We start from the raw sequence: 25,553 nt of genomic DNA on the forward strand, positions 1-25,553 counted from the left end.
CTCAACCAGACGTTCCCAGCAGACCCTCACAACACGTTTGGGCCTGCCAGATCTGACCGGCTTCCTCCCCCACCATCTGAGCCAACTCACCACCAGGTGGTGATCAGCTGACAGCTCCGCCCCCCTCTTCACCCGAGTGTCCAAGGCATGTGGCCGCAGGTCCGACGATACGACTACAAAATCGATCATGGAACTGCGGCCCAGGGAATCCTGATGCCAGGTGTACATATGGACACTCTTATGCTGGAACATGGTGTTCGTTATGGACAATCCATGACGAGCACAGAAGTCCAATAACAAAACACCATTTAGGTTCAGAGGGGGGAGACCATGCCTCCCAATCACTCCCCTCCAGGTCTAACTGTCATTGCCCACGTGAGCATTGAAGTCCCCCAGCAGAACAATGCAGTCCCCAGAAGGAGCACCCTCCAGCACTCCCTCCAAGGACTCCAGAAAGGGTGGGTACTCTGAACTGCTGTTCGGCGCATAAGCACAGACAACAGTCAGGACCCGTCCCCCCGCCCGGAGGCGGAGGGAAACTACCCTTTCATCCACCGGGGTAAACCCCAACGTGCAGGCATCAAGCTGGGGGCTGATGAGAATGCCCACACCTGCTCGGCACCTCTCACCATGAGCAACTCCAGAGTGGAAGAAAGTCCAGCCCCTTTCGAGGGTACTGGTTCCAGAGCCCAAGCCATGCGTCGAGGTGAGTCCAACTACATCTAGCCGGAACCGCTCAACCTCGCGCACAAGCTCAGGCTCCTTCCCCACCAGAGAGGTGACGTTCCACGTCCCTAGAGCCAGCTTCTGCAGCCGGGGATCGGACCGCCAGGGTCCCCGCCTCTTGCTGCCGCCCAGCTCACACTGCACCCGACCCCTACGGCTCCTCCCGCACATGGTGAGCCCACGGGAGGTGGGGCCCATGTAACCCTTTCGGGCTGAGCCCGACCGGGCCCCATGGGCAAAGGCCCGGCCACCAGACGCCCGCCCACGCACCTCCGGGCCTGGCTCTGGAGGGGGGTCCCGGCAACCCACATCCGGGCAAGGGAACATTTCGGCCCGAGTTTGTGTACATCATAGGGGTCTTGTGAGCCGTACTTGGTCTGGTCCCTCCCCTAGACACCTGTTTGCCATGGGTGACCCTACTAGGGGCATGAAGCCCCAGACAACATAGCTGCTAGGATCTTTGGGACACACAAACCCCTCCACCACGATAAGGTGACGGCTCAGGGAGGGGGCTTTTTCTTGCTTTCATCCCATTTCATGTGGTCTAACTGCAACTGGTCAGGTCACTATTTCACGGCTGCAGCTGGTTTCTTTCATATTTTCAAGATTCATACTTGTCATAGTTTGCTTTTAGCTGTTCTGAAGTTGGGCTTGGTGCACACAGGAGACAAGGCCTTTGTGGGGTTTTTGCTTTTTTCATGCATTCATTTTTTACATGATGAAATGTTTAGCTCAACATTTATGATGCTTTAATTCCCTTTTTTCTGAACTTCCAGCGCTTTGCTCAACGGCCAGTTGCTGTGATGTTGTGTGTCATTAAACCTGACAGTGATTGTGAGAAGCTGCAGCTCTTTTAATCTTGTCAGCGCTCAATAATTCCGGCTGAAATGAGTGTGTATTATTATTAGTGAAAATGTAGCGATGTGTGGCTGTAGGCACGCCGAGAAGCATCAAAATACATCAGTTAGATGTTGTGGATCATTTATGGACTAATATTTATCTTGTAATTAGTGTTCCAGCTGTTCTACAGAAGTTTTCCATATCACATGAGACATAGTCTTTATGGTTTAGTTGTCAGTCTGAATAAGTTCATGTTGTGTTTGTGTTGTCATCGAGTCCAATCCACTTTGTTTAAATAACACACAAAACAGAGAGAGCGCACACATACTGAGATTCTGCACATCTGAAGACATGAATCTAATGAGCGTGGAGTGGACCCAAACAAATGATCCTGGCAGGTAAACAAATGTTAAGTAACAAGTTGCAGAATAACTATAGTCAGATTGGAACCCAGGTTTCCTGTGTGTCACACGAGCCACAGGACCAACAGGGCAGACAAGAGACACAGAACCACAAACTTACTGCTGATGGCAATTCTCCATCCAGGCAGTGGTTAAGATGAGCGCTAAGTTCAGATTTAGATCGGTGGCGACACGAAAGTGCTGTTCAGAGGCAGGTCAGGTCTATAAGAAGGAGAGCAGTCCAGGACTAAGTGCTGGAGAATCAGGCATGAAGGCAAGGAAGCAAGGATGTGAAGCTGCATGTCATCATTTTCTTTTTGGCTTTTCACTCCTGAAGGGGTCGTCACAGTGAATCATCGACTTCCAGCTACCAAACCAGTACAGAATTCACACAGTTTTACGCCAGATGCCCTTCCTTGATGGGAAGCTGCGTATATACTGGCTTAATTGGAGATGCTCAGGTGACAGCAGCATGGGAAGGCAGCTGAGCTGATAAGAGGTGTGGCTGAGCAGCAGAGCAGGTTGTGACAATGACAAGACAAGAAAACCTAAATTAGACTAAAAAGTAAAAGTCTAAAGTGCACCTAAAAGAAATTAAGACAAAAATAGAGAACCAGAATATGCTGTCAGACTAAAATGTACTGAAATATAGTCTAATAAATTGAAAAGCTAAAATACAATGACAGAAAGAAACTACACACCTCACACATGTTTAAAAGCATCTGACAAGTTTTAAAAGTTGCAAAACAATAGAAGTAAACTTTTTTATACAAAATAAAAGCTCGTCCGTATAGCTGTTAATGTGATTCAGGGTTTAAGCTACACCAAAAGGCTGAAGATGTCTTTCTGCTCTGCTCAGCCCCGCCAAGGAGGTGGTGGAGTTACAGAAGTCAGTGTGTCTGTTTGTTTTTCAGCAACTTTACTCAAAAACTATTGGACAGTGTCTTCAAGTTTTTATTACTGAGCTAAAATTTCTGCAGAAAGATGTCCTGTATCTAATGACGGTGTCAGTTAAAGCTCTAATGTATCATGAAGGATGAGCTGCTAAGGTTACTTGTTTCTTTAACAACCTGTTCTCTGAAATGTTTCCTGAAAGTTTCTGCATTTCCACTGCGAGCAGCCTCTCTCTGTAGGTCAGGGAGCTGCAGAGGTTTTAAGATGCACATGACAACGTGTACCTTCAGTACAAGCGCCTGACATCTGCCCGGCGCAGGCACACTTCTTCCCCACAGGAAGGGAGATGAGCCAGAGCCAGCCTGGTGCATTTTCTACATCCCCTGCTTCTTATCTTCCTCGTCCAGCATGTTTGGTTCTGGATCGGTGCTGCTGCCCACATGACGGTGTTTTGTAATCAGGAGACATACTCACACCAGCTCAGAGGGAAGAACAAGGTTTCAGATCTTTAGAAAAGTTCAGGTTTATTATGTGGGAGTATCATGTTAAGCCCTTCCCACCATGACCTCCAAACATGAAGTCGCTCATCCTCCAGAGCTGTTTGCTTATTGATTCTTGTTTCTGACGGCTTATCTCTCCGACCTGTCTCTGGAACAGTGTGGAGGGCTGGTAACAGGTATTCATCTCATTAAATCAGTGAGCATATTTCTTGGACCCTTGAACTCTATTGGCTTTACTCCATTAGTATCAGAACTATAATAATCCTCTTGCTGGCTTGTAACAGTCGGCTCTCTGGTACCGTTCTGTGTAACCAGAACGGAATGATTTGCAGATTCTTAGATTGTAAACAAAACAGGAGCAGTCGGGTTAAAGACATGAAGAAAATGAAGCTCCCAAGAAATTGGGTTGTGGCTTGATAATAAGCTAAAGAGTATCCTGAAAAGAATTTAAAACATGACTGAAAAGCAGTTCATGAATGTAAAAGTTATGTAATGTAAACTCAAGGAGAACGATGTGGTTGCCATGGATGCAGACATGGAGCCAGTGTTTCACTTTTCCACGAACAGAGATAATGAGCACACTGTGCAGTAGGACTCTATTGAAATGAACTGTTGGGCTATTCTAGGTAAATATTGTATTTTTGTTTGTTAAAGAATTGCTTAGATTTTGTTAGGACTTAATGTTCAGAGACATTCCCCTTTAGGAATAGTAAACACTTCACAATTCACAGCACAAAAGCTGCAAGAAAAGTAAATTGGAATTGACACCGCATGAAGTGGGTAATCGCGAACGTTGTGACACGAAGTGAGCTGCACCAAAAATTACTATCTATACCAGTCAGTAACTTTTCATTGAAGCTTGCGAGGAAACGAGGAAAAGCGTGAAGTGGAAAGTTGTCACCACTGCCGAAGCAAGGCTGAATGACAGTTTTGATTAGCAGCTAATCAAGGTGGTGAGAAAGTATGTAAATATATACTGTGTACACAGCCCTGTGGTGCCATGTGAAAAAGGTTGTTCAGTTGTTCTCTTCAGAAAAAACCAAACACAATAATTGTTGTGTTCTTTTAATGGAGCATAACTTTGCCAGACCAAAAGAAACTTTTTTCCTTGGTCTTACTTCGAGAACAAGAACAAAGTTTTCGCTTCTTGTTGAGTATATGACAAGCTTTACACATCACACATAACAACATTCATTATAAAGGATTTCATAAGCATCATTTACTATTAGTGTTTTACTCACTTATCCAGCCTTTTCCAAAAACATCTTGCTTTTCATTCCTGTGTTGTGTAAAGTGTGAAGAAAGAAAAAATGGTGGCTGGCGTAGCTTCTCTTGCAGCTTTTGTAGTGTGGCTAGATATAATGTTGTAGTTGGGTACAGAGTTATGTAGCTATATGTAAACTGTTGTAGCTAATTGCGGAGTGATGTGTCTAATTATGGAGTGTTATGTTTAATTGTGGAGTGATGTAGCTATTTGAAAAGTGTTGTAGCTAATTGTGCAGTGATCTGGCTAATAGTGGACTGATATGGCTTATTGTGGAGTGTTGTGTCTAAGTGTGGAGTGTTGTAGCTAATTGTTGAGTGTTGCAGCTAATTGTGGAGCAATGTAGCTAATTGTGGAGTGTTGTGTCTAATTGTGGAGTGTTGCAGCTAATTGTGGAGTATTGTAGCTAATTGTGGGTTTATGTGGCTATCTGTAAAAGGTTGTGTCTAATTGTGGAGTGTTGTAGCTAATTGTGGGTTATGTGGCTATCTGTAAAGTGTTGTAGCTAATACTGGAGTAATGTGGCCAATTGTGAGGTGTTGTAGCTAATTGCGGAGTGATGTGTCTAATTATGGAGTGTTATGTTTAATTGTGGAGTGATGTAGCTATTTGAAAAGTGTTGTAGCTAATTGTGCAGTGATCTGGCTAATAGTGGACTGATATGGCTTATTGTGGAGTGTTGTGTCTAAGTGTGGAGTGTTGTAGCTAATTGTTGAGTGTTGCAGCTAATTGTGGAGCAATGTAGCTAATTGTGGAGTGTTGTGTCTAATTGTGGAGTGTTGCAGCTAATTGTGGAGTATTGTAGCTAATTGTGGGTTTATGTGGCTATCTGTAAAAGGTTGTGTCTAATTGTGGAGTGTTGTAGCTAATTGCGGGTTATGTGGCTATCTGTAAAGTGTTGTAGCTAATACTGGAGTAATGTGGCCAATTGTGAGGTGTTGTAGCTAATTGGTGAGTGATGTGGCTAATTGTGGGGTGTTGTAGCTAATTGTGGGTTATGTGGCTATCTGTAAAGTGTTGTAGCTAATACTGGAGTAATGTGGCCAATTGTGTGGTGTTGTAGCTAATTTTCGAGTGATGTGGCTAATTGTGGGGTGTTGTAGCTACTTGTGGAGTTATGTTGCTATCTGTAAGGGTTTATGTGGCTATCTGTAAAGTATTGTAGCTAATTGTGGAGTGTAATAGCTAATTGTGGAGTGTAATAGCTAATTGTGGAGTGTACTAGCTAATTGTGGAGTGTTGTAGCTAATTTTGGAGTGATGTGGCTAATTCAAAGTGTTGTAGCTAATTGTGTAGTGTTGGGACTTTAGTATTTGTGTTGCACAGTCTATTTTTTAAGTGTGAGATTTTACATCACAACGCTAAATCCCACTTTTCTGAAGTCTCCATAAGTTTAAGTTTTGGTTGACTTGGTCAGAATTGAATCATTTATGTGGAAGTGTTTTGCTCTGTGATCATGTTTTGGACTGGTGAATCATTTGAAATGCGACCAAAGAAAATAAACTTGACATGGAATTCTAGATCAAGGTTTGTTTCTTTAAGTTGTCAGCTTTCTGCCTGGCTGTCAACATTTATCATGGAGGATTAATCTAGTACGCTCCCTCCGCCTGGTCTTCGGACTTCAACCATTCTGGGTGATTGACTTCCTGTAATGTGAAAAAACAGCATGAACCCATATCAGCTTAGTGCTTCTCTGTGACTGTTTTGCTTCTTTTCATTTTACTATATTTCCTTCTCTTTTTGTCTCCAGTAATTTTGCCACATTTAATATAAGTAATGGACTTGTTGAATACCTGAAAATGTAATTTCAGTCTATTTCACACAACAAAACAAAACCTAAACACGTGATTCCTGTTTTCCACCATTGCTTCAGGGTAGATGAAAATGAGAGTTGCTTACTTTTTTTTCTCCTCTATTATTCAGTATAATATTCACCACTGGAGGCCAAAAGGCGAGCCCCGGTAACGGTGAAAAGAAAATCTATTATTCTTGCAGCTACAGATGGGATAAATTTGATCATGTCACCTTTGTTGGCCCAGAAATGGCAATGGAAAAAAAAAATATGTAACACTAAGTAATAACAGTTTAGTTCTGTGTTACCGTTTAGAATTTAAAAGTGAAAAAATTTTCTCATCGAAGCATGGAAAGTCCTGCTTCTGGGTGGATACCAGATTCCTGCTGAGGGTGTTTCACAGAGTGAAAACTTCACAATGACTGAAGTATCATTTGGGATTTGTGTTTCTAGAAATGCTGCTGTTAGAATGGTAAGTTACATCTGCAGATGTACAAATAAATACTCAAAATACCTGTAACGATGTCTGTGGCTCTATGCCCCTAACTCCCCACCCATCCCTAAACTCCTCAGGTGCTGTAGCAATTATATGCAACAGCACAAGGTAACACGTAACAGAAAAGTTTGTCCCTCATTTATCAAGCGCTCAGACAGGCTGCTTTAATCTTGAGTATGTCCTTTTTTAAAGTACCAATCTGAAGTTGGACACGCTCAGATATGAAACCCAATTAAAAAACAAAAAGCTGAAGCACAGAGACGAGCATTCTGGTGCATTCAGTTGTCTTCTAGTTGCTGGGTTTAGATCTGCCACAGAGGCATGCCATTGATTTCAGTCTTTTGAGTGATTGATCAATATGTTTCTTTTCTCTGAACCATTATATATTAATAAATATATAAAACAATATAATATTTATATGAATAAAAATCTTCTGGGAAATTGAACACAAGGAGAAACTCATGGTTTCTCCTTGTGTTCACTGACTTGAATGGCAACATTTTTCTATGGAGAGAATCAAGCCCGATATTTGGTCATCACAACACACCTACCAGCACCGTGTGAGTGTATTGAAGCTTTTTTCATTTTTACATTATGTCAGGAACAAAGGTGAAGTAATTTGCTGTGAACATAAATAGAATTACAGTTTTTAAAGTGCAGTGCTAACTAGCTTGTAAATCTGAATGCAGTCGGATGCAATCTTCGGGAACAGGTCTCTGGACTTCTTGAAGGGCTGTCCAGAGCTCTTCTTTGGATGTTGGTTGTATTTTGTTCAGTTCTCTGTCCACATGATCCCACTTTGTTTCAATAATGTTGAGATCGGGGTTCTGAAGAGGATCCATCCTTCCATTAGGCCAGTTATTTATCCTCCTTTTCTCCCTGTTTCTGGTTCCCATGGAGACCATTTCTGATGAGGCTCCAGCCAACAGATGGATAGGCTGAAGGTCCAGATGTATCTCTCAGGTCCTGTGTCTGGTCTTTGCAGAATCCATTCCTATTTCTTTAGGAAATCCCGGTAGGAAACTGTACTCCTGGTGTAGATAGTTCTTGTTTTGGCCCTGGTGTTAATTTTTTCCTCTTAATTGTCTAGTTTTTAAACATTTTTAACACCATGCTGAGAAATATGCCTGGTTTTGATTAATATCTCTTTGGGAATTAACATATTGGTGCAAACATGTTTGATGCCTATCAAGTAAAGATCCAAAGACTAAACAAATGAAACATAATTTGTGCCTTTCCCACAGAGTGCTTGTACAACACAGCTGAAAAGTGGGTCTGTGTTGTGTATGTGTAAACAACGCTATGAGACAGTAATATTTGGAACAAACAGCTCTTTGCTGATTTTAGTTGTGTTTCTGCCCTTGTTGGTCACATTCAGCTGTCGTCATTGTTTTTCACCAGGTTTTTATTGCTCGTCCTTGTCTTTCATGTTATAAAAGCAGTAATAAGCTTAATGTAATGCTTTGAGCAATCGCCATTCCACCGGTGTGTAGCGTCGACTTTTGAGCCATCTGATCTTAGTATCTTGGACTAATGAACTTCTGTCCAGCTGTGATGGAGAAACGTCCGTCTGTAGGGGCTTAGTGCATTGAATAGGAAGATTGGACTAAAAATTGATTAAAAAAAAAAAATAAATAAAGTATTGATCAAGATTTCAGAAGAAATGTATTTAACAGCTACTTAAAAAAGATATGGTTTGGTGATCAAACTCAAGGATCCCCTCCAAAGGATGAACAAAGATGGGATGATGAGGATGTCAAGAAGAGGTGTAGATACATGACCTTGCAGTGGAACACCCGGCGCGTCGTGGTAGCTGTTTGTGTAGCGTTGTTAACTGTGCTGTTTTGTGGCTAATTGTTGAATGATATGGCCATGTATTGCTGTACAACTTCTGAGCCACCGTAGCTTTGTAAGCATGACCTCATCTTCCCCCACCTGTCGGTAAGTAGTAGTAAGAGTGGCAACTATTGGACCTTGTAAACACGCAGGCTACATCTGTAATGGCAACAGAAACAAGTTCAATTCCATGACTGTTAAGATGATGGATTTCTGCACGCATTTCTTTCTTTTCCAGTGGCTTACTGTAATTAATACAGCAGTGTACTCAGACCAGAGACGGATCATCTCTCACGCACTTTGTTCTTGTGTCTTTCTGGCCACAGACGATGCAGCACTAATGAGCACCCGTCAACGTTTAGATGAGTGAAGCACAACCACAAAACCTGAACATCAGCAGCCCACAATAACGGTAAGGCTCCTTATCCGCCATCTTCAGAGCTCGGGAGATATAATTAAATGTCATTATCATTATATCATTATACAGTCTGCTTCAAATCCTGCCTGTGTATGTACTTATTGTTCTGAATGGTGGATGTCAGTGGGAGTGAGGGATTAAAAGACAGGAGAGGGCATGTGGCAGCAATCACACATCCCATCCTGACACGTTAGGCAGCTGTGCAGATTCTCACTAGGGTTACTTTGCTTTGTAATAAACCTGGAGATGAGTGTGGTGACATTTTGATGCCATACTGTAAGTGTTCATACATCAGCATTGAAAATATATGAACTTAGCTGTGACATTTCTGGTTTTTTTCTATCAGAGACACAACCCACTCTGTGGAAATATCACTCCAGAAAATCCATTCATCATGCTGCCGCACTGTCTCTTTGTAAAGCTCGTACACACGCACACATGCTCTGCTGCCAATATAAGAATGTTTGCAACTCTTTTTTCCCCCAGAACAGTGACTATTTTCTGAGTCTGCTTGGTCTTTCTGTCTCTGTGCAGACATACCTCGGCTCTGTAGTTACAGTAAAGAGCAGCACATTCTGCTGACTGCACTGCTGAGGTTCACATGTACAAACATCTTCAAGATTTGTCACCCAGATGAGGACTGTTGCTTCTGTTTCATCTAATTTTCTCCCAGAGTTTTTATTTTACATGTGAATGTAACTGAAAATGCAGCAGTATGAAAATATCCTGCATAAATACCTTAAAGTACCCAGAAAACAGCATAGTGCTACTTGTATCTCTAGACTTTAGAAGCCAATTTGCTCTGATTGGTCAGTTGTGGTGGCCCGATTGCACACTGCCCACTACTGGGTGGGTCCTTTAGTGTGAGCCAAAAGACTAGGGGTTCCCAAAGTTAGTCTTCAATAGCTGCTGTCCGGCAGGTTTACCATGCAAATCTGTTCCAACACATCTGGCTTTCATTAATTGGATCCAACAGCCAATGAGGTTCTGCAGGTGTTCAGGTGTGTTGGAACAGGGATACATGGAAAAATCTGCAGGATTCTGGCCCTCAAAGACCGGAGCTGAGCACCCCTGCACAAGACGAGCTAGTCAAAGTCAGCTTTTGGGTCACACAGTACAGCAGTAAACATTAAACTAAAATGTGGAAGATTTTTTTCTTCAGACACGCATGTAACCAATGCGCCATGAAGAAATGCCATCACAAAGCATATTCCAGGCTGTCATGTAGCGATAGAGGTCCAAGTCTTTCCAAAGATCTGGCTCTTTTGGCTCACTCCCCCTGCAAGCGTTGGCTCTTTCCGCTCCCAGGCGGTCAGCTTCATTTAGTTTCACTGTGTAGATTTTGTTTTTTTGTAGTCTAATTAGCTTTTTGAATTAAAATAATATATGTTTTAGCTGTACGGGATACTTGAACTGTGCTCTTACCTGCAGGAAGTACAGACAGAAGAGGAAGCTTAATAAAGGACATAGATGGTAGCGAACAAATTCTATCCAGTTCCAATAAGTTCCAATAACATATATTATTCCAATTTCAATTATATTCCAATAAGGAAGCAATATTCACTGACTTCACAGTGAGACATTTTTAGGAAACATTTAACCCAACACATACAAAGCCTTTTATCTACATGCAAAAGAAAGCAACCGAACTGACTCAAATTTGGTGAGTTAAATTGAACAATTCTAATTTAACATTACATGGCCGGACTCATTTTCTGTCTGGTTAACCTGAAACTCCATGCTCCTTGTGCAAGAAGAACATAAAACTGGGAACGATTAAGGTTTTGAGCAATCGGCAAAGCACATTGCTGCCTTAAAGCCGAGCAGCAAACTCCTTCTGTGTTTATGTCTGGGTCGTCAGGTGAAGGTACCCAGCAGCCGGCATCGGGCAGTGTGACAAGTTCAGCAGTAGCATCAGCTAAAGTCTGCCTCTGCACAACATTTGGCTGTTCCCCATCCCTAAGGGCCAAACTGTTGTGGACGTTAAACACCATTGCCAAGCTTTGCAAACAATATCTGACATTATTTTTGACATTGTAGAGAGATCTGTGTTTTTCTGAGCTGTTTGAAGTCAAGCACTTTGTGTAGAAACCCAGGTCAGTCTAATGATCAGTCCATTCTGATGGAAATAAAGGCACCCTTTTTTATATTCACTGGTTCCTTCACTATTCCCTACACACACCACTACATTTGAGAGGGTCTTGGCTGCAGCATGGAGAATGAGGCGAGGCTGGATATTGGGCGTGGTTGGTTCGCCGATATCCAGCCCCACCCCATTCTCCAGGTTATCCTTACATTTAGATGCACGTATGTAACTGGTCACATGGTGTTTTCACCCCTTGTAGAGGTTCGACTTGTCCAGCAGGAGTCGACTCTTCTACAGAATCACAGCTCGCTACTGTTTTTCTAAAAATCACAACATGGCTAATCCGATTAACTTCTTTTCTTTAATTTGTCTGCTGCTAAGCAAAGTCTTTACATCCATGTGGAGAGCTTCATCTGTTAATGTGTTTCTGTAATGAAATATTGAATGTGTTGTTACTCCTGCAGCCTGGAGTGCAGCACCATGGGTGGGAATGAGTATGTGCTTGTGGTTGTGTTTCCATCAATGCTGATTGGAGGTGATAGATTCATGATAAGTGATTGATTCTTGTGACTTCTGTGGAGTCATTTAAAATTGTACTGGATGCTTTTTATGTCCTTTAAAGTAGATGTTATAAGGTGTTAGTCAACAAAGGATTAATAGAAACTCTGAAGGTTAAAAGAAAACCTTTAAATGTGACATCACCTCCCTCTTCTATTTCACTCTCCCTGTTTTTAAATAATGTAGCCTGACACCCACCAGACGCAGCGCTGGATTTCAGGTAATCCACATTACTGACCTATAAAATCCTCTTTATCACAACCGTCTGTACTGCGAGCGTTTATACGACACCGCAGACGTCCTTGAGCCAGATGAAATACAATGTGACCTGCAGGGTCGTTTCCCTCTCAACAGATGCCAGGAAGATGTCTTATCTTTTTAAGGAATGACCGTTAGAGCGTCCTCTCATGTCCATGCTGGTTATGGCAGTCCTGTGCACTCTAGCGACAAGCACATCTTGCTAGCTCTCAGGTCAGCCACTCGCACGCTTGATGTCAGTCTTATTCATATATATTTTACAATCAGCCAGATGTTTAGTTCAGTAGGTGGACATGGGGCACTGTTCTGCATAATTCAGATTGTGAAGCTGACAAATTTGAAGATTAAAAAAGCTTGTTTATTGTAGGATAAAGAAGAAAACACTTGATAACACTGGTATGTAAATGTGTCAGAAATGAAATACTCTCACCATGATAAGAAACTTGATATATATTGGATGTTTTTTCCCTTTTAGGAGACCAAAGAGTAGTGTTAATGTCTGGTTCTGTCTAAAAATTTCTTCTGGGATTCGTCTTCAGCAGACAGATAGGAGGGAATGAGATTAAAATGTGGTACACAGTTGACCTGTTAACATGAAACAGCTCACTAATAATTAACTGGAAACATCCTACAGTATAAAAATGTAGCGATAATTACCTGTGAAGAAACCAGAAGCTGTAAAAGGCAAATCCAGCTATAAAACAAATTAAACAAATTAAATCTCTTGCTGATGAAATCAATCCTTTCTCCTCAATGCAATCTTGTCTGGGAGCTTTTGTTGTCACTGATCCCTGTCAAGTCTGCTTCATTACAGTTAAAGTGGCTCTATTATGCACATTTCAGGCTATTTATTTTAATATCTAAATAAAGAAGGGGTAGGAAATAACCAAGCATTTTTCACAAATCCCTTCATTTGTTTTCTATCGATCCTCTCAGATCGGCTTCTGCCAGAAACGAGCACAAAGAGAAAGCTCCGCCCTGAGCCCCGCCTGTGGGCGGCGTCTGATTGGCCAACTGCTAGAAATATTTGCCAGGAGGTTTCACATCAGCTGTTTTCTTGGTATAAATACTGGCAGAAATAGTAAATAAACCAAAGTAGTTACTCTGGAAATAATGTCAACATCAAACATACAGTTGTACATGTTCGAGGCTGAATCGGACCCTGAAAATGAGAGTGAACAACTCAGCAACCTGCAGCAACATATGCAGCAGGATGTATCTAGTAAATACTCGCTTCCCAGCGATAGTCAGAAATAACCACGCTTGATTGTAAATGTACCTGTTAATATGTGTACATGTACCAAATGAACCACAATACCATCTACATCTACATCTATTGTTTTACTTAACTTATTTATCACTTGGATGTTTTTAGCCTGATCAAAGTAAAACCAACTGCATTTTTTGGGTAATTTGGTTTTACTTCCAGCTTGTGACTCTGGATAGGAAACACAGCCTTGATTATAGGAACAGACCCTCCTTTTAGCAAAAGCTTGGTACCAAATCCCTGTCATGCTGGTCCTTGTTTATCCCCAGTCTTCTGTGAAGGGCCGGTCACAAATAATAATGTTGTTTCAATGCTGTGGCTGGCTTCCAAAAAAACTGCATCCTTTGCTGTCTAGTTTTTGTTTCCCTCACAGCCAAAGAAGACTTGTTGTGTGACATGTTAACACTAAAACTAAAGTTTTAGCCTCTTCTGTCATACACTGAGCAGTGAAGGTTGGTGTGACTTTCTTCTCCTGAACATGCACAACCTAGAGAAGATGATCAATCACCATGACTGGAAGTAAAAGATGGGCAGAGACTCCACAACATCACCCGCAGGTCTCTGAAGAGCTGCATTCCTACAATTCCTACCATCACCATCCTGGCAGCGTCACGCGTGCCGTCTCTCTTGGAAAATACATAAATAGGCTAAGAGGTGGAACTAAGAGGGCAGCTGTGAGTGTAGGGGGGTGGTTGATTGACTAACTAGCTATATAGCTAACCAGCTAATGGGTGTAAGCAGGCTAGAGTTGAGTCAGACTGTGAACCGGCTCATAACCGCGTTTGTTTTACATTCCTCTCTCTTGAAGCGGGAAATTGGGTACCTGTCAATCAAAAGGACACGCCCCATACTACATTTCGAGTTATTAAACTTAAATACTTTTATAGACAGCCTGGTCTATGGGGATTTGCTCTGTTTTGGAGCCCATGGTGGATGAGGGGGAACTGCACTTTTTGGCACTTCCGCATAGGCTTCACTTTTAATCGTCCTTTTAATTGGCTACTTGATAATCATTGAATTCGCCCCCAGGACTTGACTAAAATATTGAACGAGAAAAAACTCTTTAAAACCAATAGTTTTAAGAGCAATGGAAACTGAATGCAGAGAAGTGCTGGAAAACTTAGACGTCGGATGTTCATGTAATTAAACAAAACAAACAAAAAAACGTGCTGCTCACTTGTCTGGTGAGTATTTAACACTACAACACCTAAAAAAAAAAAAACTCAGAAAGCGTAAAATAGCATAATAGAGACCCTTTAATATAAAGGAAAAACTTTTGTTGTAAAGAATAGGACAGCATAAATGCCTCTCGATACAGAGAATTTTTTTTTTTTTGAAGGAAAATATTTCTCCTAAATCATCTGTTTAAAAGGCAAAAAAATACTTATTTAGGTTTTTGTGTCTGGTGATTTGCAGCTGCAACAATCCAACATCCTTTTTTTTTTTATTGTACAGATTAGGGATGGGCAACTCTGGTTTCCCTGCTCCAACACAATTGATACACATCAGACTTAATTAGCAGACTGGTGCAGAGCTTGCCCAAAAATTCTCCACTAGTCTGTTAATCAGCCATTGCTTTTAGTCAGGTGTGTTGCAGCAGGGAAATGCACCTGCAGGACCGCGGCCCCCGATGACTGGAGTTGCTCACCACTGGAACAGATGTTCAGGTTAATGTTATGACACACTCCTAGCTCGGGTTGGCATGATACTTGAATTTCAAATTCATACCAAGACCCAGGAAGATATTCAGTTGTATTTTTATGCAACGTTGGGAAAAAAAATATGGAGGTCCAAGCCTACCGTATGAGGTAATAATAAATATACATATATGAGGAATCAAATAATTTTACATATATGAGGAAATAAATAATTAAAAGCATCTCCCTTTGCATAACAGTTCAAGATACCCTGGTGCATTTGCTACGGTCTCAGGAGCCGAAATTCAGGTATGGCATATGGAGTCAAAGAGCAGATGTAGCAGGTGGTATCTCAACGTGGTGATTGGTGATTACCAATGTGACGTTGCAGTCGAGGTGAGACAGGCATGTCCCTTTCACAAGAAGGGACAGATGTCAGCAGCCACAAGAGCAGAAGCATGGCTGCCACGCTGGAGAAGGGCAGACACCAACATCTGCACTGGAGGTGTGCATGGACATGCATCTAATCCATGCAATGCATGGCTGGACTTTCCAGAATTGTGAAATAATTTTCCTCCACCGCCAGGCAGAAGAAACATGAACAAGGTTGTCGACGTGCGTTGCTAGGCTAACCCTCTTGGTCTAGTAGCCTGACCTTCTTGACAACAGTCATTGTCAGCTGTGTGTGTATTGGATCTCATATCTCACGTAGCAAAGTTAGCTTGTTTCAGCACTCAAGTATACTCTGTGACACAACAGGACCTAAGAGCTGATTGGTTGACACTGATTCTCATAGCTGAACAATCACACTTTAGGGGATGTGCAATATGATGAGAAAAAGTAAGGGGAAGAATATGAGTGTTCTTTGGAAGATGGAAAGGTGGAAAGGTCAAAATAAATACATTAATAAGTAAAGGTGAAAATAAAATTAAAGCTGGGGTCGGTAATCTTGCTGAGAGACATATTTTTTACTCTGCGTGAAGTGGTTCCTCGTCCTGATAGTAGTCTATACATTTTATAATCATGAATAATAAGAAATATAGTTAGACCCCTCAGTTTACTGTAAATCTGTAAAAACTCTGACCAATCCAAACGTTTGGACTGAATTGCAGTTGTTCATTTCTTATATTTTGCAAGCTTCTTCACTGCTGAGAAAATGCAGGAAGGATTCCCCGACCGCGCTCCGTTTATTTGCCTCCTCCCGCTAAACAGCTGAGAAAGAGAAAATCGTTGGTGGAAAAAGCTGCGAACTAGAAAGGCACTCCATTGTAGACCTCCATCAAGGCCTTTAAAAAATTCCTGGATCCAAACAGTGATCCGGATCACCACCAAATTTAAATCAGTTTTTCCTTTGCACATTTCCAACAACTCCTGAAAATTTCAATAAAATCCATCCATAACCTTATGAGTTATCTTGAACACAAACAGATAAACACCGGTAAAAACATAACCTCCTTGGTGGAGGTAAAAAGAAAGCCTTGGATCACGCAAGGAGCAAGACCAGAGGGGAGGAGCCAAGACACGGCGCCACTTTCACATCTTGCTGGCTCCCCAACTGTACCTACCTCAGGTTTAATAGATGTGGAATTAAACAAAATGAACATGGAAAAATATAATGTGGAAATAAAACAAAAACATAAAAAGGAAGTGTAAAAATAAACATTACTGTGGAAATAAATGTAAATATGGGAATGAAAAATATAAATATATATATAAATAAAAATAATGTGGCTAAAACAAAGATAAAAATTGGATATACAATAGTATAAAAAGAAAAAAAGATAGTCAAAAATGAAATAAATCATGCATATTTAACAATTTATTTTCTGATTATGACAGGTATAGAAATGGCTTTGAATGCAATGCAGTGGAATACAAAAGGAATGCAATGTTAGATTTAGACCAATTTAGGTTACATTACCACTGAGCTCCAAACTGAATATAATAATAAATGGTAAAACTAGTTATTTTTGTGAACTTTTTGGCTTTATGAAACACTCTTACTTTTCCATGCATTTGCCAAATAAACTGCATGACTTTTATCTGCTGATTCCACATTTTATTTTCCTCATTAAGTGGAGATTTTGAAGCACACTTTATTTTAAAAGAACAGCATCATCATTCAAAAGGAGCGCAGCAAAGTGAGAAGACAGCAGGATGCTAACTGAGAGGACGCTTGTAGAGGAGCAACCGCAGCGTTTTAATGTTCCCCTGGTGGTGTTATGACTCAGACTCATGCTCACGCTTCAGTCTTTAAAACTGGCAATATGTAGCTATGATCGCTGTCTAAAGAATAAATAAAATGCTAGTTTAGTGTCACGCAGGAGACGGCAGACAGAGACGATATCAGCAGCCTTTATCTTCAAGCTCTAGCTGTAGAAGTGATTACTTTATAATGGTCTCCATGCATTCATGTATTCAGATTACTAAACCAGAATTCTACTTTCTGTTCTTTATTTTTGCTTTTTTTTCAGCTGAAAGTTGGAGACATTGAGGATTTGTGATTGATCACAGCTTTAAAGTGGGTGTGTGGTGGTGTGAGCTGCATTTGCTGCAGTGTGAACTCTTAGCTATGAACTGTATGCTCTCTCACACACTTATGATAGGCTCGAAGGCTTATTGAGTGTAAACTGTGTTGTGAGAAATAAGCACTGGATTCACAAGATGTCATATTCTGTAAAGAATGAAAGGTCAGATTGACTGTTGCAGATCGGAGCGCTGAATCGCGCCTATCTCGCTTTTGCGCAGCAGCTGGTTTTGTTTTGGTCACATATAATCTGACACCGTGGTACAGGGCATGAACTCAACATCATAAAAAACTTTTTCTTCCGCTTTTTCTTCAGCTTTGATGACTGTGAGTCTTGATCGTGTCAGGATAATCCCTCATATGGTCTTTATATGAAGCAGAAAAGACTAATCTTTATGTTTTCCAACCTAATCCCACAGAAATATGTGAAGAAACCACAATGTGAAGCCGGATGGATGGAAAACCATATATTAATAATAATCTTTGTAACATTTGTGATTGGTAAACAAAGTGTTTTGCAATGGGTAAAAACAATAAAGAAGCTGTGGATAGAAACAGCTCAGTCCCACACTGCTCATGTGTGTGGTTGTGTGTGAATGTACCATGTAGTGTAAAGCGCTTTACGTGGTCAACATGTCTGGAAAAGAGCTAAATAAGTACAAGTCCAGTTACCAATGGGCTCAATTAAAGCTATTTACATTTTGCAGATGTATAATGTGTAATTGTAAATCAAGTTTTGTTATCCTGTAGAAATAACCTGCCAGAGAAATTCCAGTTTGTGAATACACAGAAAAGGATTTTTAGATCTGAAAAGAAATATATAAACATCTTTTTATGGATACAAAGCAAGACACTGTGTACAAGACTCGTCTTCACCCTCTAGGCCAGGGGTCACCAACTCCAGTCCTCGAGGGCTACCATCCTGCAGGTTTTAGTGTTTCCCTTGTACAACACATTTGATCCAAGTAAAAAGGTTCTCCAAGAACTTGTTGTCATCTTCTGCACCTGCCTGTTAATGAGCCATTGGTTTGGGTCAGGTGTGTTGTACCTGGAAAACACTAAAACCTACAGGGTGGTAGCCCTTCAGGACCGGAGTTGGTGACCCCTGCTCTAGGCTTTCCACGCCAAGGAAGGCTTTTATAGGTGAGCAGATATATTTTCAATATCAGTCGTAGCTGACCAATTGTACTCTAGAGGGATGTGCGACTGCATCCCAAAATAAATGTGATAAACTGATACGACTTACTCCCAGGTTGAAGCTGTAGACTGTCGTCTTGACTTGGCTGTTATTGGTGGTCGCTTGACTTAATCTCCTCTCACTGGCCTCCGTCTACTGCAGTTACTTTGAAAGTTAAAAACTATTATTGAAATGTTTCTTGGACAATAAAAACATGACTCAGCAAGTTTGATCGTATGATGGTCAAAGTTTTGGCTTGTTGTCAAACCAGATGCTAAAGCTCCGAGCAGGAGCTTAATGGTAGAACTCACACCACCATCTGCTGGGATCCAATTAAAACATCCAGTTTGGTCTTTGTGGAGTTTAAAAAGGAACTTTTCAGAAATCCGTTGTTTAGCTTCCATCAGTCATATAATGTATTTTACTTCCCAATGTCAATACAGCTGTGTTATCAGAATCAAGCGGTGCAAAGAAAATGGTCTCGGGTTTGATCTCCGGGGGATGCCACTCTTTATAGGAGAAAAAGGACATAAAGTTGCTGAAATACAACATATTCTATGAGTAAAAAAGCATGAAAAACCTTTGAAACATTTCCTGAAAGCTCAGCTAGCACCTTTGTCGTGATTACTGGTGTCAAAAGCAGCACTGAGATGTAGAAGCACCAAGGCTGACTGCAGACATCATCTGCTGCCATTAGAGCCTCAGTGGTGTTGTTTCAGTGCCATGTTGCATCCAAAACCCTATTTAAAACTACTCAATTATAAAAATGATCCTAAAAAAGCCACAGACCTTGTAAGAAATGGGTGGAATGGAGTTTAGGGGTTTAATTCTGCAAAACAGGCTGCTATGAACATATCAGGTTGTACTGTTTGTAATATTTTGACCAAAGCATGACAGATATTTTATTTAAAGCTCTGGAAACTGTGTTCACTCACACAAACTGGCACTTTAACTCTCTTCAGAGGGCCTTCATGCAGCTGGCTTTGCACTTTGAGCATTGGTGGTGTTGTTCAACAAATGTGGTTGTGTCACTTTTATGTCAAATATATCAAGTCCTCTGTCTTTTTTCTGTGCAGATTTGCCTTAAACAAATGGTAATTAAGAAAGTACTGCTCTGATTAGACGTACTAAACTAAGATTTTTATCTTTTAAAGAAAAAATAGCAAAGGAACTCTTCTGTCTTCTGTGGTTTTGTCAGCTCAGACTGTGATGAGACGTATTAACTCTATTTATGGTGACAAAGCTTCCCATCTCTCCCTCTCACAACATGGTGCATTGCAGTGACAACCAGCTACCGTGAGCTGCTATCATCAGTTTAAGCTGTTAAAAGTCATCTAAGACCATCAACCTCACAGTTTTACTACTAGAAGTTTTAACGTGTATATTTGCAGGCAGGTAAGATGGAGAAAAGGATTTTTTTCTTCTGTATCACCATTTTTTGTCATTTAAACGACGGGTTATGTGTCTAATAGCCCCTCTTACATCCCAGCCAGACCTCTTTGGCCTGTTGCCTTACCCAGGCATCCTCTTTCCACTCAGACTTGTTATTCATTTGGAGTGTACATGAGAATAAACATGACTTGCACAACCCTATGATGAACAAACAGAGCATGCCAAACTCTGCAGTGCAGGCGGACCATTTCAATCAGTTTCCAACAGAAAAATATGGCCTTGCATGAATGACTTCCCAGATAGTAAAACTATGTTTGGCCCACATCTGCACTTTTGCTTTGGCTCATATTTGACCTTGACTTGTGGCATCGATATGATGCAAGTGAAGATGTGGAAACTCAGCCACATCGCCACAAAATGCTGCCCACAACGCACTTGCCTTATCTTAAATACAGGCCGGGTCATGACAGTGTTGTAACTGAGCCAGGAAGCAGTAGCCTGGATCAGGCCCAAATGTGTGGATTTGGCCAGATGTCATGTTGGGATTGGGGAAAATTCATCTTAGAGTAGAGAGTGTCGATTATGTGAAAGATCAGCTCAATAACGGGACGGGTCAGATGCTGCTTTAAGATTTACAAGCTTTGAATGAAAGATGAAAAATGTCTGAAACATTTTGGAAAGTGAAAGTTTAACACTCACCTGTTTTACAGAGGAGAAATTCTACCCTGTTGAAAAGGTTTCCACAGGTCTTAAGGTAGAAAACAAACAAAAAAAAAGAAAAATGAAAACAGAAGAAAGTGATAAAATAACATTTTTCTTGTCAACACTGGATTTAAAAAGACAGTGAGCATAGTTACTCTGCAAGGCAGAGTAAGCATCAATTCATCATTTTTCTGGACACGAGCCGTGGAAGAATCTGTACAGTCTTTATCCAAAGTCTTAGGAGAAGCTGCCATGCTGTGCTCAGCTGCTCCCTTTTCTCAGGAATCCACACGCTCGCTCCATTCGGGAAGCTCCATCAGAGCTCAAACTAGAGAGCTGACACTAATGATGAGTCCTAAAGCCAGAACACTAATGCACTGGTTTGGAAATGAAACCATCCTGCGCTGACGGCTGACAAGACGGTAGACAAACGACTGTTGCAGGAGCTGAAGAAAGTGAAGAAATGTGTCCACCAACGCCTCTAACATTGAGATTTACGCAGCACATGTACAACAAAGATAAAAACCTTACTCTGTGGATTAAAATGTTTATAGTTTTGAGCAGTAAATGAGTTTTTCTCACAAATATAATAAGGGAAATACCAAATGCTTCAAAAGCAAGACGTGCATAAATTGTAGTTTTGATGTAGTGTGTCAGAGGAAAAATGACTGAAATGTCGGCGTTCTTGCCGCCCACAGCGCTTTCCAAGAAACATTAAGGTTTGGCATTACAGTCTGTGTTCTTATTGGTGGGCTTGGAATTCTTTGGAAATGGGAAACACACCACTGAAAGAAGCTTTATCGCAGTGATGCCGTAATGGGATTATACTTTGTGATTTTTCTTCAAGTTCCCCGCCTGGTTTCTTTAAGAATCCAAATCTCAACACAACCCTCTGCTCCAGTTGACCTCACGTCACACATGGACATGTTTCAACACTGGTCCAGTTTTTGTAATTGTACCTGTTTACATGTTAAAACTGTTCATCCAAGATGGATTTAAAGAGGAAACTTTGGGATTTTTTTCTCACTTAAAACGACCTATAAACAGTCTGCTGCTTGTGCGTGATTGGAACCAACATGCCAAACAAATATGTCGGAGTCAGGAAACGGCCTCTGTGGACCCCAGTAGAGTAAGCAGATTTACTATGATTTATTTAAACATGGAGTAACGGAGGTTAGTTAAAAACTTGAGCTGTTAACCCAGTGGTTCCCAGTGATGACAAGAATGTTCAGTATTGTTATTAACATGTATTGTTAATCATTTATTACATATTAATTTCATTTCAATTTATTCCAGGTTTCATTTTTTTGCATCTTGTGTTTGTTTTTATTTATTTATTTTTTTTACTTTATTTCTTTTGTAAATATATTTGAACAATAAGAAGGTGTCCTCATGTTTTTTGTTTTCTCCTAGAAAACATACTTTTATGTTGACTAGGTTGCTGTAAGTTAAAACATTCTTTTTAAAGAAGTCATTTTTTTTCACATTTTGCGGTTTTGAAATGGCACCATGTGCTGAAAACTTCTCTGTGATGCTGTCAGGCGTTGGTATCACTGCTGATCTTAACAATCGCATCGAGTCCAGCTGCTTTACTGTAGTTGTTTATTTCTTCAGTTTACTGTTTGCGTAATCAGTTTTTCAGCTTCACAAGTTGATCTCAGTCGCTGAAAAACATTAATCTTGTTTACCTTTACCATCTGCTGTGTTGGTTTCACAGTCTGCTTTGGGTCACTGGCCATCTGTGTCAGTATGCTCCCTCTTATGGGACTTCACCCGACTGTTTCTGCCTTCTTTCACATCATCAATAAACTCCGGTGATCCGGGAACCTTACTGTAACATCGCTCTGCCTCCGAGTTTTAACATCGCCTGTAAAACATGACATTAAATGTAAAACATCCCAAAGCCGACTGTGAAGCCAACACAGCAGATGTTAATGGTAAACAAGATGAATGGTCCAGGTAGGTCGTTGAAACAAACGAAGTGACGTAGAACGCATCGTGCTGGATATCCTGCTGCCTCTTCTACTGACCATACTGGACAGATTCTGGTAAAAGCCTTAGCAGTGATCCAACCGAATGGTCAGAGCTCATTTTGGAGAATCTCGCCCCCTAGTGAGCAGTTATCGTAGCTACATGACATCCAGGCGGTTGGTCCACATGAGTACACCGCCGTGTGAAAGCAAGACAAACCCAATTAAAGTGTGAAATATGTCAGAATTAGCAGGCTAATCAAACAAAATCGCTCGCATTAATCCTGAGATGTTAACAGACACACATTCAATTTACAGATCTGATTTAGGATGACGTAGCGGCAACATGCAACAGTTGTCTGACAATAGTACCTTCAAGTAATTATCAGTTTTTAAATTGTATTGGCAAATCAAGGAAAACCAGCAAAAGGAAAAAATGCTCAGCATACTTTTACCGAGTATATATATCCATCATGTTTGATGCAGGACAATACACTGGGAATGGCCAATTCTTAGGAAAAAACGTAGTAAGCAGTAAGGCTGTGACGACATGCATTTGTCCCGATTTGATTCGATTTAGATTTTTTTGGGTGCCAATTTGATTTAAATTGCGATTCTCATGATTATTTCATATTGCTGATTTTTGTAGATTTTTTTCTTGATTTCAATGAGGAAAAAACACCCCATTAGCCAGACCATCATTCTGCTGCTATAATGCCCTAGAAGACAAGTAAAAAGATCAATAAAAACAATTAAAATGACAAAAATTTTACAATTAATTATTTTTTATTTATTTGAAAAGAAAAAAAGTGAATTTTTTAACAAAAAATTAAAATTGTGAAGCAAAAAATACCAACTTTCAATTTTTTGATACAATTTTCCTCCCCTAGTAATCAAGTTTTAAAAAAAGTATGTTAGTTTTTAAAATCAGCTATTCATCTTTCATCATATTATATTATTTCCGTATAATTATTGTCCGGCATATTATTATAATTGTTTCATCATTCATGTATTCATCACATCAGCTATTTATATTTGCATCGCAATGGTTTGATAACATGGTTTCATAAAACATGTTTTTGGTTTTCACACTAATCTCAATATAAAAAAATTTTGTGAGATTTTAGGCTCACTGTGTTCACACAGAAAATAACACAAGTGAGGCTGTGCAGAAACAAATACCAAACCAGCCAAAGTAAACTGTAGTAAAGGTGAAATATAAAGGAAAAAAAAAAGAGTAATATTACTTTCTGCCCCGGAGGGTTAGAGGGGCCCGACCACGGTCTGAAGACAGAACCAGGTTGTTGCAACATGCCTGAATCTCACAAGCAGGAAGTTGTTGAAGTTCATGCTAAATGACGGGATATAATTCCTTTATCAGTGGAAATGTGAAATTGTTTATTGGTCAAATTACAGCCTTCAGCGGGGGTGTCCATGTGGGTCCTAGAGCGGGTGTGGGGAACGCCGGTCCTCGAGTCCTGCACTTGGTAGGAGTTTCCCTGCTGTAACACACCTGACACACATCAGACCTAGTTAACAGACTGGTGCAGCAGGAAAGTTCCTGACACATTCAGGACCGTGGCCCTCCAGGACTGGAGTGTCCCATCCCTGTCCTGGAGGCCCTGCAGGTTTTATGCCTTTTCAAGCACACCTTACTCCAATGAAATGGATGCAGCAGCCTGTAGAGCTGGTGCATGTTTCACACCAGATCCTCAGAACTTTCTGCATTTATCCGGGCTTGGGACCGGTTCTCAGGGAACAACCATGTATCCCTCAGGGCTGCAGCAGCGTGAAGCTTGTTCCATCCTCCACGAGACGCGAGAACTTTAATTCTTGTTCTCGAGGTCCAGAGAAGAAAATGACGTCATTTTGTTCTCATGGACACGTTTGAAGACAGTTCTTGACACATCGGGCTGACAGAACTTTTTTCTTGCGGGGCTGCGAGGAGTATTGTGCGATTGGTCGGACATTTGAGGTGGGCGTGGTTAACACGGAGAAAGCATGAAGCGGAGTTACTGCTTCCGTGTGTTTGCTGTTGCAGGTAAAACGGTTTGTTTTGTTAAAACAGCTGATGGAGGTGGTGAGAAAGAACCAATATTTTTACATGTAGCATTAAAACACTCTGACCCAGCAGCGTGCACAACCCGCCCTGCCGCATGCACGACACGTGCTGAAAAGCACTCGGAGAGCGGAAACCTTCGCCGAGCACGATGTTAAAGAATCCTTTTAAATTATTCCTGGAGCCAAACGGTGATCCGGATCACCACCAGAATTTAATCAGTTCTTCATTTTCACATTTACAACAACTCTTGAAAGTTTTATAAAAATCCGTCCGTAACCTTTTGAGTTATCTTGAACACAAAGACGGCGGGAAAAACTTAACCTCCGTGGCAGAGGTAACAACCCCCCCCCCCCGCAGTGATCCCTCCCCACTGCTCCTCCTGGAGGATGGATGGACCTGACGAACGAGAGGTTTTTTCTTGTTCTCGCAGCCTCGAGAACAAGATCTCAGTTCTTGCTTCTCGTGGAGGTTAGAACAAACTTAAGGGAGCAGGACTCAAACCGCCGACTGTCAGGGTGCAAACCAAGCAGCTCTACCACCTGAGCCGTGCCTCTCTTCATAACATTATAAGTTAAGAAATTTTTAATGTATTATTACTTTTCAGATACCAATTACTTGAGTGACTCTTGTGAATTTCACCTTTCTTGTATGAACACACACGAGGATGGTGACGCCATGTTGGCGTCCAGCTAACTGTAGCAGCTAACACACTGCTGAACATCTCCAGTCCGAAACCGTCACAAAGGTAGC

General features: G+C 41.1%; 1 protein-coding gene across 1 annotated transcript in view; it reads left to right on the plus strand.

Annotated features, from left to right (window-relative positions):
• LOC306766290 (PTB domain-containing engulfment adapter protein 1) overlaps window positions 1-25,553 on the plus strand; it is a 127,406-nt gene that overhangs the window by 49,153 nt on the left and 52,700 nt on the right. The window contains exon 2 of the mRNA XM_079253955.1: window positions 9,076-9,161. The gene's annotated coding sequence lies outside the window, so the exon portion shown is untranslated. The remainder of the gene's footprint in view (window positions 1-9,075; window positions 9,162-25,553) is intronic.

The sequence above is a fragment of the Telmatherina bonti genome (genome assembly GCF_933228915.1).
Source record: "Telmatherina bonti genome assembly, chromosome: 15".
Taxonomy (NCBI): Eukaryota; Metazoa; Chordata; class Actinopteri; order Atheriniformes; family Telmatherinidae; genus Telmatherina; species Telmatherina bonti.